The sequence below is a fragment of the Carlito syrichta genome, unplaced genomic scaffold, assembly GCF_000164805.1.
Source record: "Carlito syrichta isolate Samal-C Ts95f unplaced genomic scaffold, Tarsius_syrichta-2.0.1 Scaffold309192, whole genome shotgun sequence".
NCBI classification, from domain to species: Eukaryota; Metazoa; Chordata; class Mammalia; order Primates; family Tarsiidae; genus Carlito; species Carlito syrichta.
This window is the reverse complement of record NW_007253288.1, coordinates 164,955-182,434: the sequence shown is the minus strand read 5'-3', so window position 1 is coordinate 182,434 and position 17,480 is coordinate 164,955. Positions and strand designations below refer to the sequence as shown.

At 35.4% G+C, this 17,480-nt stretch overlaps 1 pseudogene; it reads left to right on the top strand.

Moving 5' to 3' along the window:
* The first annotated feature begins 1,085 nt into the window (after positions 1 to 1,085).
* The window catches only part of LOC103269312, a 46,631-nt pseudogene continuing 30,236 nt past the window's right edge, over positions 1,086 to 17,480 (top strand).

The following is a 17,480-nucleotide window of genomic DNA, read 5'->3' as shown; positions in this document are numbered from 1 at the left end:
TCAGTCTAGTTAGGGATCCATCAGTCTTATTTATCCTTTCAAAAAAACAGCTTTTTGTTTCATTGATTTTTGGATTGTATTTGTGTCTTCTAGTTCCCAAATTTGGATTTTTATTTTGGTCATCTGGATTCTTCTGCTTAAGTTAGGGTTTTGTGGTCTTGCTTTTCCAGCTTCCTTAGGTGATTTGTTAGGCTGTTCACTTGTGATCTTTCCATTTTCTTCATGTGTGTTCTTAAATATATGAATTCCCCTCTTAGTTTTCATGGCATCCCAGAGATTTTGGTTAGATCTTTCTTCATTTTCATTTGTTTCCAGATATCTTTTAATCTCTGTTTTGATTTCTCTGTTGACCCCGGAGTTGTTTAGCATCATGCTGTTTAGTGTCCTTGTCTTTTGACCACTCTGTTTTAACAAATGACCCATCAGTATACTTTGTACTGAAAGAATTAATAATGTTTTCAGAGACTATCAAAGAGCTGTGTGTATTGCGTTCAAGAGACAAATCATTACTAAAAGACCAAGTGCTTTGACCATCTTAGAAAAGTTGGCTACTAATTCAGGAAATAAAAAAGAAAGCATGGATATAAAATTTGCTTTGGTAATGGGAGCAGAAAAACAAGATAATCTGAAACCATAATTTAAAATTAATATTAATCTTTTTGTCACAAAACTTAGATAAATGTAACTACAATATGTGGAATTTTATTGGTCTCTTTTTAGTGCACCTATCAAGTATTAGGTAAAATCTGCCTGATAAAAACATTTTTCCACCAGCCTCAGTGACTCAGCCTGTAATCCCGCGCCTTTGGGAGGCTGAGGTGAGTGGATTGCCTGAGCCCGCGGGTTCAAGACCCACCTGGGCAGCGAGACCTCATCTCTACAATAAATCAAAATATCAGCCGGGTGTGGTAATGCACTCCTGTAGTTCCAGCTATTTGGAAGGCTGAGGTGGAAGGATCGCCGGAGCCCAGCAGGTCTAGGTTGCGGTGGCCGGGAGCGGCCACTGCACTCCAGTCTGGGCGACAGAGTGAGACTCCAACTCAAAAAAAAAAAAAAAAAAACATTTTTCCTCACAAAAAGGTAACATGTTTTGGAAAACTCAATTGCTGGTAAGTAAATAGATGGTAAAATATAGGATTTTCTAATATCACCAGGAATAGCCAGAATCATCTTCTTAAAGTATTTGAAGTCACAGAGGCTGTCCTTCATCCAGAACTATAACCATTGATTACTAAATTTTGTTGTATTAGTCCATAAAGATTTTTCCTTGTACTCTGTAGAATATCACATGATTAGTCAAAGATAGAGGATATGAATTTCAAATTCATTTCTACCACTGATATAAATTTTTAAACTTATATTTTCATTTATAGAGTAGAACTTTAAACTGTAGGCAAACAAGATCTCTTCATTGAGTAAAAAGTTTCATTTCCCAACATCTATTACCTTTTACTATGTCTGTTTTAGTATCATCTGCTCACAGTATGGATGGTTTTTTGGATTTTTTTTCTTTTAAAAAAGATGTGGAATACAATTCAGGGTTAGTTATACAAATGTTAATTATGCAGGTACTCTTGTTGATGAGGTGCGCCCCTCCCTCCCCTGGCAGTTTCCCTCAACTGCCAATACCACCCACCCTCCCCTGGCAGTTTCCCACTACTGCCAAGTCCTTTCTTATAGTATTATGAAAATTGTTCAAGGTCCACTTATGAGTAAGAACATATGGTACTCTGTTCTTTATTTCTGTGGTAGATCACTGAGTATGGTAGACTCTAAATCCATCCAAGTTGCTGCAAAGTCCATATGTTTGTCCTTCTTTATGGCTGTATAATATTCCATTGTGTATATGTACCACATCTTTTTTATCTGGTCCAACTTCGATGGACAGCATGGTTGGTTCCATGTTTTTGCTATTGTGAATAGAGCTACAACAAACATGCATGTGCAGGTATCTTTGTAGAATGATTTGAGTTCCTCCAGGTATATACCCAATGGGGGGGATTCCTGGGTCATGTGGGGGATTCCTGGGTCATGTGGAAGATCAATTTCTAGTTCTTTCAGAAATCTCCACACTGTCTTCCAAACAGGTTGCACTAGTTTGCATTTCCACCAACAGTGTAGAAGCATTTCTTTTTTTCCATATTCTCGCCAGTATCTGTTGCTGATTGGTTTATTAATGATGGCCATTCTTACTGGGGTGAGGTGGTATTTCAGTGTAGTTTTGATTTGCATTTCTCTGATGATGAGTAAGGCTAAGCACTTTCTCATGTGTCTGTTGGCTACCCATATATCTTCTTTTGAGAAGTGTCTATTTGTGACAATACAGAAATTCATATAGAAACATAAACGACCACAAATTGCCAAAACAATCTTTAGCAAAAGAAACAAAGAAGAAAGTATCACACTTCCAGACTTCAAACTTTACTATAAGGCTACAATAGTAAAATAGTCAAAACAGCCTGGTATTGGTGCAAGAACAAACAGACCAATGGAACAGATTAGAGATTCCGGAATCAAAACATTAATTTCTTAACCAACTCATGTTTGACAAAGCCTCCAATAACAACCACTGGGGAGAGGAGAACCTACTCAGTAAATGGTGATGGGAAAACTGACTGACCACTTGCAGAAGATTGTAACAGGACCCCTACCTATCACCATACACAAAAATTATCTCTAAATCAATCAAAGACCTAAATATAAAACCTCAAACTATAAGACTCTTAGAAAATGCAAGAGACACCCTTATGGAAATTGAAACTGGCAACCAATTCCTGATCAATACCCCAAGTGCCCATACCATAAGAAATAAGACAGACAAGTAGGACATCATCAAACTGACAAGCTTCTGCAAAGCCAACAAATCTATCAAGAGTGGGAAACAACCCACAGAATGGGAAAAAATATTTGCCAACTGTATATTTGATAAAGGTATAGCATCTAGGATCTACAAGGAACTCAAACGTACCAAAAGGAAAAAAACAAACAACCCCATTAAAAAGTGGACAAAAATATAGATGGTTTTGATAGAGTAACAGCATTATGTTGTAGTACAGAGAGCACTGAACTTGGATCAGAAACATATAACTCCCAAAGCACTGAATTATCCTGCATTTGAATCTCTGCTGTATGTACTATGAACCATGGACAAATCAGCATCTCTTCAGCTTAATATCTTCATCTATAGGACTCCTCCTGCCTGTCTTACTGGATTCATATGAAGATCATGATATATGTGAAACTGCTTTGAAAATCATGAATTGCCTTATAAATAAAGAGAACTGTAATCAAGATCTTCTTAAATCATAGAATCTGCGCCTCTTCTTTTTTGACAGTAAAACTGAAAGTAGTGCTCCTAGCTACCTATCACATATATCTGAAAGGAGTTGTAGATAAAACTCTGATTACAAGAAACTAATTCCATCTGGTGACCATGAACAAATCATTTATCTGTTATCCCATTTGTAATATGAGTATAGTAACAGGTAAATGTATATATTGCTTGAGGTAGATTTAGAAGGAATAGCCAGCCAGACACATTTTAGTTCTATGCTACCAAGAAGAAACAGCCCATTAAGTTAGCAAACTATATTTCTGTGAAACCTGTATGTTCTTACTTGTAACATTTTCATCTTACAACAGGCTTTTTTTTTTCTTTTGAAAGACTAGGCCTAAAAGCAATATTCTATGATTATAACATATCTCTATTCATCCCATTTGTTAATTTCTCAGAACATAAGAAACATTTATGAGATACTTTCACTATATTTGTATCCAAACCATATTTAAAAAATGCTCTCTTCTGTCTCTCCAAAAATACCTAGCTCTTTTGCAAACAGGATTAGCAGAGAAAAATGAACAAGGATGCTTGGAGTCATCTTTGCTGGGGCTCACCTGTCTTCTCTGACCCCTGACCCCAGAGTATCTTCGTTAACACCCATCTATCAGCATCTGTATGATGTGGTTTTATGACGTCTTGCTTATGCTTTCAAATGCCACTATTGCTGTTTCACCCATCTTTTCTTTAGGGATTGAGAGTGGGTCTTCTGTTTCCTTATAACTCAGCAGCTTACACAGTGTTTATCTGTGTGTGCTCTATAGGCAACTTTAACAGCCATCTTGACTCCAGCCATCTGACCTGGATGCTGGAAAGTAGTAAGGAAACAGGAAGAACTACACAACTGGGGTTTTGCTCTGCCCCATAGAAATGTATTTATTGCCTTTACACTAGCCAAGCCAGACGACTCATTGTTTTCCACACATGACCTATACTCACCCACATCCACATTTTGATTGTTTTAATTATGTTGCTTTGATAGCCCATGATGCCCTGCCTCTGTCTTTAACCCTGATTTTGAACATTTTATCATCTTTCAAAGATGTCTCAAATGCCACCAACCTAAGTCATATGTGTTTCTGGCAAAATGTCATCGGCTGTTTCTCCTATGAATATGACTCTTAATTGATAGTGCTGCTAGATGATTTGGAACATTCCTCCTTATATATGTTTATTTCTTATCTTCCTTATTGTTTGGGCCCTCTACTAAGAAATATTGGCTGTGTAACCTTGGGCAAGTTATTTAACCTCCATTGTTCCCATTTTTTTTCATTCATTAAATGAGGATTACAATAGTAAACCTGCCTCATAAAATGTTCTAAGGATTAAATAAGTTAATATAAGTACAGAACTTAGTGTCTGGTATAGTAAATGTTATATGGCTGTTATTTTTTATAGTATTATTATACCTATCATATGAATTATAAATATGGATTTACATGCCTGTGTTTTCTATGAGAAATGTAACTTATCCTTCTTTATACTCTTATTGCCTTACCTAGTTTCCAAAACTTAGTTGGTTCTGAATAAATGTTTAAAATAAGTAAATTTTTTAAAAAGTCCTTTTGCCTTTGTCTTGATTCCCTAGAGACTGAGTTGATGTTGGCATTGCTTTAGCTTGATAAATTTCTAAGCAGTTCAACCTTTTAGTGAAAAGTAAATCTTATAAAACTTCAAAATGTTCTCAAACACAGGGCATAATAATTAATTTTTTATTCATTCACTTACCTCAGCTGTTAATAAATGCAAATCCCAGATAAAGTAATTAAATTCTTATCTTACTGTTTGAATTACATGAATTATAACAATGTAAAATTGTTCGAATAGCTTGACAAAAATGACCCAGTGCTTCAATATTATGTATATATGTGCTAAGCCATTATTGGTTTCTATAGAGTTTTACCCTAATCAGTTTCAGAATCACTTTCAGTCAAAATAAATTACTTTAAATCCTCTATCTATTGTCACATGAATTTTGTTTTGACTATAAAGAGACTCTTTGAAACTTACACGTATCGCATTGTGAGACCATCCTTCCATCAAATGCCATGGCTTAACTTCTGGAAATGAATAGCTGTCTACATCTGAAACCAGAAAAAAATCTCTCAAAAGATATGTACAACTAAAAGTGAAGGTCAAATTACATTAGGCAAATTTATTTAAACTTCACAGAAGGCTGCACATTTACAGGAGTCGCTTTAAATTAAAATGGGCGTTAGATATGCCCTGATTTCCATTAGACTAGTCCTGATTTCTTTTACCCACAGCTATGAAGATTTGGAATTATTTTCACAAATAATTGAAATCTGCTTAATAAATCCCTTAAAGTTTTAAAATGCTAAATTCTACAATTCTCAGTGACAGAATGAAGTGCAATGAGGCTCATTGTACAGTATGTATAGAATATGAACTGTTAGTGCCTTGGTTAGGACCCCCATAAAATAAAATTTATTTTATTACTATAGTTAAAAACTTTAAGATTTATGAGCAGAAAAAAATGATGTTTTTCCTCCAAAGTGAGCCTATTGGTTTTGCTGATTCTCTTCTATTTTGATTTTATATGCAGGTGTGGAGGAAGTATTTTTTTTTTAATAAAAATGTTTCTTCTACCAGAAAATTTTTCATTTTATTTTACCTTAAATACACTGCAGACTTACTTTTAACAAGTTTGTTTTATTATCAACTTATTAAATTTATGCTACCACATATTTTGGGTGGTTTTGGTGCATAAAATGCATTTTTTGTCTATAAATAATATTCTTTAAAAGATCTGTTTTTAGGTAAGATCTAAGAGTTTACATCCTGCCAATATACTCCTCAAAGTTATGTGGAATCATAAAGGTCTTCTCTTCTCCTTACTGATATAAATGGAATCTGGCAAACTGGGGTGAGAGGAATATGGTGGCTTTTGTTTGTTTTTGTTTCGTTTTTGTTTTGAGTTGGAGTCTCACACCATCACCCAGGCTGGAGTGCAGTGGCGCACGCTCACGGTCACTCCAGTGTTGACTGCTGGGCTAAGGTGATCCTTCTGCCTCAACCATCCAAGTAGCCGGAACTATAAGCGCATGCTACCAAACCTGCTAATATTTAATTTATTGTAGAGAAGAGGTCTTGCCAAGTTGCCCTGGCTGGTCTCCAACCCGTGGGCTCAGGGAAGCCACTTGCCTCAGCCTCCCAAAGTGCTGGGATTACAGGCTGAGCCATCAAACCCGGTCCATGGTGGCTTTTAATAAGGAAAAATGTTCATTAAAAATACGTATGTGTGTTTGGCTCTCTTTTTTTATGAGACTCTTCTCTGCTACTCAATGATACTCATCTTCTTGCTAGCTAAATTCCATAATTTAAAACTAAAATTATAAAAGGAGAAGAAATATTTGGGGTACTATGTGTTGTACTGTATCTAAAAATAATGATACAGTACTCATATGTACATACTTTTTATATACTTTTACCTATCTTGAATTTTCCCCATAGGAACAATCTCCTCTGAATGGTTGCCAGCTATCAAGTTGAAGGTTTTAGGATAGAAATTTTATTTATTCTCCCACTATGGCTTCTTTGAATTTATAATTCACCTTTTCTGCTTGTTGATGTTTAAAACCTTTTCATGTTTTAAATACTCTGATCAATAAGAATCATTTCTTCTAATTCTGTATTTGGAAGGGAGGGATTATGCCTTGAAGTATGTAGTTATGTCCTAAGAAGCAGGAAGTAGCATGCTCCCTGTATTTTAGAAAAATAATTCTACTATCAGTGGATAAGAGGGAGAGGAACTATTTTATAGTCAAACAAAGGGTAATGAAGCCTAGAAGAAAATATTTAGAAGGCAGATATAAGAAATATCCAGGAGAAGGTATGAACAAAAAATGTTTTACAGTTTTGATGCCAAAGGCTGGAGGAAAGGAGTCAAATATGACTATGTAAAAGTTTCCATTCATTCACTATCTGGTAATCTGTTCCATTGTAAGTAGAGCTAAGATATTGCATTCCTACACTGCACCTTTAAAATTTTATTTTTGAGACTGTTTGCTGCTATTCATGGCTTTAATACAACATTGATCATAATTTTTAACCTTTAATAAGAAAAATCCCTATTTTTTTCATTCAGATATTATCTCAGATTCTTCAGCCTATTTCATGCATTTGGGGTAATATAGAAAATATTACAAGGTCAGTTTGTTACTCTTCAAACATATGTCTGTCTTCTTATTCTCATCCCACAGACTGCCATGTACTCTAGAAAAGTTGGTAAAAACCACTTATAACCAACACTGTGGAAAATTGAGCCAGAGTTAGGCCAATTGCAATATCTTCAGAATCTTAGTAAATGATTTGGAAACCAACTGCCATGTGAAGATTGTTTTTATTCACTTTCTCAAAATCAGAATATTATGATCAATTTGTACAGGACCAGATGCCAAAGCCATGTGGAGCTTTATACAGTCAACATGAAGTTCTCTTTTTCATTTATCTTTGATAATGAATAATTTTAATTTTATTACATTAAACATTTGTGCTTCAAGGACTATCTGTGGGCTGAAATATTACATTAATCATGTTCAACTAATCGATTTTGTCATTTAATCTTAACTTTTCATTTGCAGAAGTGGAAATCAATGTAAATATCAAGATAAATTTTTATTCCAATCTCCCCACCCAAAAGTGAGGGAATAAAACTTTTGCCTTGATTACCTGACTATTTCTAAATTTTCTGTTTCACCTGTAAGGACTGAGTTTGTTGTAGTGAACAAAATAAAATATTGTATTTTCATCATTTTTATTTGTCTCTCTTTTCCAATAAAAATGTGACAATTTTGAGAGTGGGAGTTTTATCTCATTTTCTATTTTTAACTTTCTTTAACAGCTCACAGAGTACTTAGCATACAGTAGGCCTATATAAATACTTGACAGATGCATGAATGTCAGTCCAGTCCCAGAAAAAGAAATTTTGCTTGCTTAAAAGTAGATATATGGCCAGGCAAGTTGGCCCTGCCTGTAATCCCAGCACTTTGGGAGGCCGAGGCAAGAGGATTGAGAGAGATCAGCCTGAGCAACTTGGTGAGACCTCGTCTCTACAATAAATCAAAACATAAGCCGGACATGGTAGTGTGTGCCTGTAGTTTCAGATAGTTGGAAGGCTGAGGTAGAAGAGTCACCTAAGCCCTGCAGGTTGAGGCTGCGGTGGCCATGAATGTGCCACTGCACTCCAGAGTGAGACTCCAACTCAAAAAAAAAAAGTAAATGTATATTTTACATGATGAAAAAAAAATCTAATGTGCAAATTACATTACTATGTGGTAGATGTGATATGTGTCTTACATTATTCTAACTTAACCCTTACAACAAACTGATCCATAGATATTACTATCCACATTTTGCAGGATAAAGTATTAAGGATTAGAGTTAAGTGTCTTGACTAACATCACACAGCTAATAAATAATAGAGCTGTGATTTGTTCTTTTCTTCTTTTCTTTCTTTTCTTTTTTTTTTTTGTTTGAGTTGGAGTCCCACTCTGTCACCCAGGCTGGAGTACAGTGACATGCTCACGGCCACCGCAGCCTCCACCTGCTGGGCTCAGGCGATCCTTCCACCTCAGCCTTCCAAATAGCTGGAACTACAGGCATGCACCACAATGCCGAGCTAATTTTTTGATTTATTGTGGAGACAAGGTCTCACCATGTTGCCCAGGCTAGTCTTGAGCTCTGGGCTCGGGCAAACCTCTCGTCTCCACCTCCCAAAATGCTGGGATTTACAAGTGTGAGCCACTATGCCTCGTGTGATTTGTTCTTAAATGGACTCCAAAGTTCACACTCTGTCCTCTATACCTTACAGCCAAGGATTAAACTGAAGTCAGAATGTCATGAGATTTGTCTTTGAAGCCATCATTGATTTTATAAGGAGTAACCAACATATCATTAGATCATTAGATATGGCATGTTTTTCAAAATCAATATGATTGTAATGTAAGGAACCCAAATAAGAGACCTTTGTTTTTTAGCATAAGCATTTCTAAAGATCCTTTTATTCCTGAGAAAACTACTGCTGTCTGCATAGTCTGATCTTATAAAAGATCGATTGTACATAGTTAAACTAGGCTTGTTTTGCAAATTTGGAGGCAGGTTCCTTTGAGACATTATTGAGTTTGGGTGTGCCTGTTTATTTTTTTGTTTTGTTTTATTTTAGAAATGTCATATGGCTTAAGTAATGACCCCAAAAATGATTTTATTAGGTCTCAACCTCAGTACATACATATCCATCTATATATTTGCCCAGAGTCTCATTCTTCATTCATAATGATTTTGAGCTCATAATCCCTAAGCTTGTGAACAATACAGAAATTTTTGCATAATTCCTGCAAAACCCTTCCTGTTATTCAATTAGTGCAAAATTCCTTGATATGATTTTGAGAGTAATATGGATTTTTTTAAATATATTTTCAATTTATCTTACAAAGTATATAGGTCAGGCTAATTGGAAACAAAGAATAGCTGTGTTAAACAATGGTTTTAGTACCAAAGCACACAAATATCAATCAATATGTCACATCCCCTACAAAAACTGCATAATTTTTCAGATTAGCATTTGGTGAATTAGCATTCTCCAAGAGGAAAATGAGCTACTGCATTAGGCTCACTAAAAAATACTAAAAAATTTTGGTTTTCAAAATTCCACTGGAAATTGGGAACTATGTTGCTTCTCTGTATAGCATTATTGTTTTTTTAATTAATGATTATATTGGGCTCTTATTGGCCAAAGTGGGTGATAAACCAAACTGATAAAGTCAGTATGCAGGTCAAATACCTTTGCATACCAAAGCTACTATGAATTTAAAGATGCTTCAGTATGGATGCTTCTAATTTTCAAAGAGACATTTCAAATGCAAGTCAAATGTCCTAATCATTTCACTCAATTTCATAAGAACAAAAACATAAATAATTGTGAATAATCACTTGGCATTCACAGTAACAAGAAGTGTCTTATGTTAAATGCAGCCAAGCTCCATCTTTTTCCCTAGATGCTTCTGCACGAATAGAAGTCACTGGCATTATGCTTCTCTGTGAGTGTAGTACACACCACAGCCATAGACTCCACGTCTCCTTCAGAGATTATAAACAAAGATTAGCAGTTCTGTGAATAACAGGTCTCTGTCCTTTCTCAGTTAATTCTGCCTTCTAAGTCTATATGGTGGAACTGATTTCAGAAAGACAAATAAATAGAAATACCTTTACTGGGTTTTTTTTCTTTGTAAAGAAGGAGAATAAGCCACTTTATAATTTCATTGTCTTTCGTTGGTATTAGCATAGTTGATGTGATTAATAATATCTTTTGAACTATAAAAGATACAAAAATGTCAAAAAGGAAGCAAAGCTCATAGTTTCAAGAGAAAGAGTTGGGTTCGATTTTATTCAGAAGTTCTTTATTGCACCTAAATTTCATGACTACTGCTTTTTTACATCTTAAAGTCGTTGCAATAAGTTTCATTTTTAAATAATTTAGTGTTTATTATTAATGTTCTATTTCCCCAGTTATACTTTTAGTACCATGTGTCATTGAGCTAGCACAAAATATTATCTAAGATCTCTAATATAATAGAGTAAAAATACTTGAATAAAAACTTTTAAACTATTTCTATTTCTACAAATATCAAAGGCATATTTATTCAGATTAATGCATACTATTGAAAAAAGTATATTTCTGTTTTTCTGATCCAAGAACTTGGCAAAAATAATGAGCAAGAAAATGATTATGAAGAGGATGTTATCTCATTCTCCACCTATATTTCTTTTAAGTTTTCATATGTTATATATATATGTGACTTTTATATTACAGTGTATATAATTCGAAAAGACTGACGAGTATCTGGAAAGATGTTTAATTAACTGAATGGCTTTTAGTTTACAATATGGTAGAGATACTACTACATCATATTGTTCGTGTAAACACTTTTAATTAGTTCAAGGTTTTACTAATCAAACACTGGTTGATTCCTACCCAGAGAAAACACACAAGTCATGCTGACAAAAAATATTCTGACTATTTGACAACTTTTTTTTAGTATTTTTTTTTTAGCATAACCACATTCTTTGTAAACCTTAATTTTCTCAATTATGAAAGGAGAAGGTCGAACTAGAACACTATCTAAGGTTCTCTCGGTTCTAATAGTTGTAATTTTCTATTCTAATATCTAAAGACTAATTAGTGTATAACTCAACACATCATGCAGTTTCCATTGGTATACAATGACTTGCTCAGCAAGTTTGCCAACGTGTCTGATAATCATCTCACACCCAACTTTTTTTTAAAAACCCTGATTCGTGCCATTTCCAAACTTCTTCACCTGCTGACTTCCTCTTCTCTGTAAATGAAAACTCATTCCTTCCTTTGTTCAAGTTAGTTCAACATTCTTCGTGTCACCTCTGGATTTTTTACTTTGTCTTCTACCCTATATCCAATGTCATAGAATACTCTTGACAGCATTTAACCATTTCTTGCCCCTTTCTTATTTTTTAAAAAATTTCTTTATTTTAGTTTAAAGATGTGGGGTACATTAGGAATACAAGTGGTCATCATACAGGTAAAGTTTGGGCCTCCCTTTGTGTGTGTGTGTGTGTGTGTGTGTGTGTGTGTGTGTGTGTGTGTGTGTGTTGGAGTCTCATTCCATCACCTAGCCTAGGCTAGAGTGCAGTGTCAAGCTCACGGTCACCCCAGAATCGACCTGCTGGACTCGGGCGATCCTTCCACCTCAGCCTTCCAAGTAACCAGAACTATAGGCACATGCTACCACACCCAGCTAATTTTTTTAATTTATTGCAGAGATGAGGCCTCACGAAGTTGCCCAGAATAGTCTCTAAGCCATGGGCTTAGGCAATCCTCTTATCTAGGTCTCCCAAAGGGCTGGGATTATAGGCTTGAGCCACCACACCCGACCCCTGGACCTCCCTTTTGTCCCCACTTTGCCTGGTTTGAGATCAAGCACATTTATTGATGTTGGGTCCTCCTCACTCCCCACCCCCCCAACCCCGGCAGTATCCTGCTACTGTCAATCCCTTTATTATGGTATTATGGTAACTGTTCAGGGTTCGCTTTTGCATGAGAACATGTGGTACTCTGTTCTTTGTTTCTATGATTGATCACTGAATATCATAGACTCTAAATCCATCCAAGTTGCTGTGAAGTTCATATGTTTGTCCTTCTTTATGGCTACATAATATTCTACTGTGTATATATACCACATTTTTTTAAATCCAGTTCAGTTTCAATGAGCAGTACGATTGGTTCCATGTTTTTGCTATTGTGAATAGTGCTACAATAAATATGTGTGTGCAGGTATCTTTTTTGTAGAATGTTTTGAGTTTCTCTGGGTATATTCCCAGTAAGGGGTTTGCTGGGTCATATGGAAGGTCAATGTCTAGTTATTTTAGAAATTGCCACACTATTTTCCAAAGAGGTTGCACTAGTCTGCATTTCCACCAGCAGTGTAGAAGCATTCCTTTTTCTTCGCATCCTCTCCAGCATCTGTTGCTGTTTGTTTTATTAATGATGGCCATTCTTACTGGGGTTAGATGATATCTCAATGTGGTTTTGATTTGCATTTCTCTGATGATGAGTGAGGCTGAGCACTTTTTTGTGTGTCTGTTGGGTGCCCATATATCTTCTTTTGAGAAGTGTCTATTCATGTCCTTTGCCCACTTTTTAATGGGGCTGTTTTTTGTTGTTTTTTTTCCTTTTGGCATGTTTGAGTTCCTTTTCACCCCTTTCGTTGTTATTTATCCTAGCTATCATCCACTCTTTTTTGGATTATTACAATAGCTCAGTGGAGAAACAAAAGGCTACTGTTGCCCCACCCCCAAGTTGCCAACTTGGTAATAAATGGACATTTTTTTAGTTGCTATGACTCGGAGAAGGAGGATTGCTACTGGTATTTAGTGAGTAAGACACAGGAATGTTGCTAAATGTCTCACAATGCCCAAGATAGTGTCCACAACAAAGGGTTCTCTGTTGATAATCAGTAGTAGTATTACTGTTAAGAAATCCTTCAATAGTGACTTCTACATTTGCCATTTCTCGTATTCTGTGCTTCATGAAGGAATGGATTGCTTTTCTGCTTCAAATCCTCCAAAACCTTCCCATTGTATTCACAATCCATCTCATCACCTACAAAATCGTAGATAATCTTTTTGGGCCCATCTCTGACCATCCTCTTGCTTGTTCACACACCAAGCATGTTCTTGCCTCAGGGCATTTGCACTTTTTACCCTCTCTGTACACTTCCCTCATCATCACAGCTTACTTCATCACTCCTTCCTTCATAGTATGACCCCGTCTCTACCATTGCTTTTAATTTTCCTTTACCTATTCCTTTTCATCATTTCAATTATCAACACTAAAAATTAAATTTTCTTCATCTGGTTGTTGGTCTATTGGCCATCTTCTCCTTCTAAAATACATGCTCCAAGGCATCAAGATTTTTTTGTTATTCACTAGTTTGATTGTATCCCCTGTAACAGAATACAGTCAATGCTTAATTAAGTGTTATTGACTACAAGTTTTTCAAATCACAGGCTGATCTGCAAATCAAACACAATTAAATGTCTTAACTAGCATATTTGGCAAAATCAGTAATCTCTTTCAAACATTACTGCAGAACACACACAAAAGTGTCAAATATTCAATTAATGCATGAATGCACCAAGGTTTAAGTTTCTGTATCTTATCATTTTTAAGGATAGTCAAAGTGATGATAAAGGCCATCATTGATAATGACCATACATTCATCATGCCATTAAGTTTTCAGAACTGACTGTAATAAGAAAATTTTTTCATTTCTTTGTTAAGAAAAATCTCATTTCCACAGTTTGAAATTGGGAACTCTCTCATATATGAAACTTTGTGGGACTAGGCACAGGCTCCTGGCTCTTTCATGAGAGAGCTGGTGAAGCATAGAACACCCTAAGCCAGCACATTTCCAGTGGTATCACCATTACTTTGAAGTGTGCTAAAACCCACTGAACCATTACATTCAACTTTCTAGGGCTGGATCTCATGCATAGGCATACTTGACAAGTACCATGGAGGCTCTGTTGCTTATTCAGTGATAAGAAACACTGAATACATAAAGAGAAGTATGGCTAAGTGTAATTTCCCAGAGTGTAAATGTAATTCTAAGCAGATGACTGATTTGCCCAGACAGAAAGTGAAGTCCCTTAGCTAGCCTTAGCAATAATTTCATTCCAGTCATTCCATCACTTACTTCATCAACATTTCAAGAGACTACTTTATTTCAGTTTCAACGTTTTGTGTTCGGGGTAGAGAGACAAATGAGATCTGTGCAGATAGATCATACAAAAAAGAACATCCATCTACTCTGCCCATGCTGATAATTTAAAAATCTTGGTTTAGTTCTAGTACTGGAAGTTGTACCTTTCTTCTTTCTCACATGAAAGAAGAGAAAAAGAAAAAAGAAAATTCCATATAGAAATATGGGGTACAATCAAAGGCATGATTTTTCTACATGACTACACTTTCTTCCCCTGGAGAAAAATTTCAACAGTGTAATTGTGCATTTTTTTTAAGTACTTCTTCTCTACATCCTAGTGTTTGGCTTTTTATACTATATTTTAGTTAGCAACATTTTAATATTTTTAATACAATTGCTGACAATGATAAAAATTCGCATATTCAAAAGTCTGTTACAGTTTCCAAAGACAGATTCAAAGTTCTAGAAGTCTGTTTTAAATTTTTAAATTATTTATTGAGAATATTTTTATATAAAGGAAATGTAATAAAGGTTTTTTGAAGAAAGTTATTGCATTATAATTTATTTTTTCTGTTTCCTTCCTGAGTGATTAAAGAGAATTTTTTATGTAGAATATAAAAACAACCAATGCTGTGGTTCTTAGAGTAGAGGGACTGTGTATCATTCATTAAATTTCTAGATAGAATGCATTTTATAGTTGAGAGAACTGAGTTTCAAAAATATATACTTGCTATTGGTAATTTGGATCCCTTTTCCCATTTAAAAAAACCTTTTTCCCAAGTAATATTTTCAAAAATTAATATGGTATCTGTAATTAATTTATAATAATGAATTGTAAAAATTAATGTAGTTATGTATAAAAAAATTAATAGAGTATATATACAATTCTATTAAATAACTAAATGAATAACAAACTCAGTCCTAGTTATTATTTACAAGAAAGTCAAAATTTCTTTTCTTTCCCTTTTCCATCATTTATTACTTATTTTATTATGTCAGTTATACTGTTTTTAAAAAAATTCAAATATGCTATCAAATATATGAATCAGCTCAATGATAACTCTAGAGAATCAGAATATCATTATATGCATGAGTGTGTCATATACTGAGGCAACAAGACATAATGGAGCTTTGATTGTTCATTTGTTAAGTCTTTTAAAAGCACAGAAATAAAAGACTCCTCACTAAAAGTTGTACATTTGACATCTTTCCACTATATCAGGTCATAAAAGTTTTATTAGCAGTACTACTATCTCTGCACGAGTTTACAAAATATGAAATGCCTCCAGATGGTGTGTTTAAATGAAATTATGCAATCTTCATCATAAACAGCCACACAGAGCCCAGCATTCCATCATGAAAGCAGGAGGACATACAGGCAGAGTGCAGATGGAGCTAAGGCCAGTGAAATAGAAGGGGATGAAGAAGAGAATGTATCAAGCACGGAGGCCAAGCACAGCTCACCACAGGTTGGCAGTGAGAGTTCTGAGGACCAGTATGATGACTTGTATGTGTTCATTCCTGGAGTTGACCCAGAAAACAATTCACGAGAGCTACTGGTGAGCAGCAGACCACCTCTCCCCCCACCGCATGCTGTAGCTGCTGCTGTCCAACTGGAAAAACTTCACTTTACTTTACAAGGTAAGTTTAAGGTTGGAGGGGAAAAAAAAAAACCTTTACAGGCAGACATAATATATCGTACAGTTGCAAATCTATACAAAGACCAGCTTTTGAAACCAAGAAAAACTTTGTGTTCTTTAGCAACTAAGGTCTGGGAAATGAAGCAAAAGATATCTTTTCCTTCCCTTTCTTTCCCTTCTTCCCTGATTCATTCATTCTTTTCTTTCCTTTTCCTTCCTTCTTTTCTTCTAGAACAAAGTCTCATTACAAAGCTTTAAAAACTGAAATAAAACTTGGAAAGAGACTGTATTTCTTCACATAAAATGAACTTCAGGCATTCTGTGGAAAAGTAAATGATAATTGCTTTTAAAAAAAAATAATCTGGCCGGGCAAGGTGGCTCACGCCTATAATCCCAGCACTTTGGGAGGTAGAGTGAGAGGACTGCCTGAGCCCATGGGTTTGTGACCAGCTGGGCAACTCTACAATAAATAAAAAAATTAACTGAGTAGTCCCAGCTACTTGGAAGACTGAGGTAGAAGGATCGCCTGAGCCCAGCAGGTCGAGGCTGCTATGGCCATGAGTGTGCCACTGCATTCCAGCCTGGGTGTCAGTGAGATTCTGACTCAAAAAAAAAAAAAAAAAAACTTAGTCTTCGGGCAAGAGTTAAAGGCTAGTGGTTTACAGAGGATTTGCAAATGATCGTGGACACTTCACTTACTTGGTAGCTGTAAGATAATTAAGTGGTAAAGCGTTTATCACACAGTGCACTGAGACCAAAGTCTAAGAATACTGTACACTACCCAGGTGAAAGAACAGTTAACATAGCTACTGTTGGCTTTTGTTCCTAGATGCAGGAATTGGGATGTGCAAAGTGTGGGTAGGGAGTATGGTCTGTAAGCCTTGCAGAAGCATGACTGGAACATCCACATCTGGCTCACCTGCCTGGAATGTTCAACAACCTAAGAAACTTCCAGGTCCAGGTTCACTCTTCTAGTGACTAATTATCATGCACTTTTTAAATTATTATTTGATATTTACTTTCCAGATTTACAAAATGTTCATATGAAGAAAATTTAATAAGAAAGATGAAAAAATACCCATTTTAAAAATCACATTTGTCACTATACTTTAGTCATCAAGTCCCAGAAGGCTATAAAGTATACAAACACTGTTTCAACAAGTGAATTTTGAAGCACCTAAATTTAGCATTTGTGACCTTGAAGGCTCTTTCTCTATGAAGGTCCAAGTTTATCAACTAAACTTT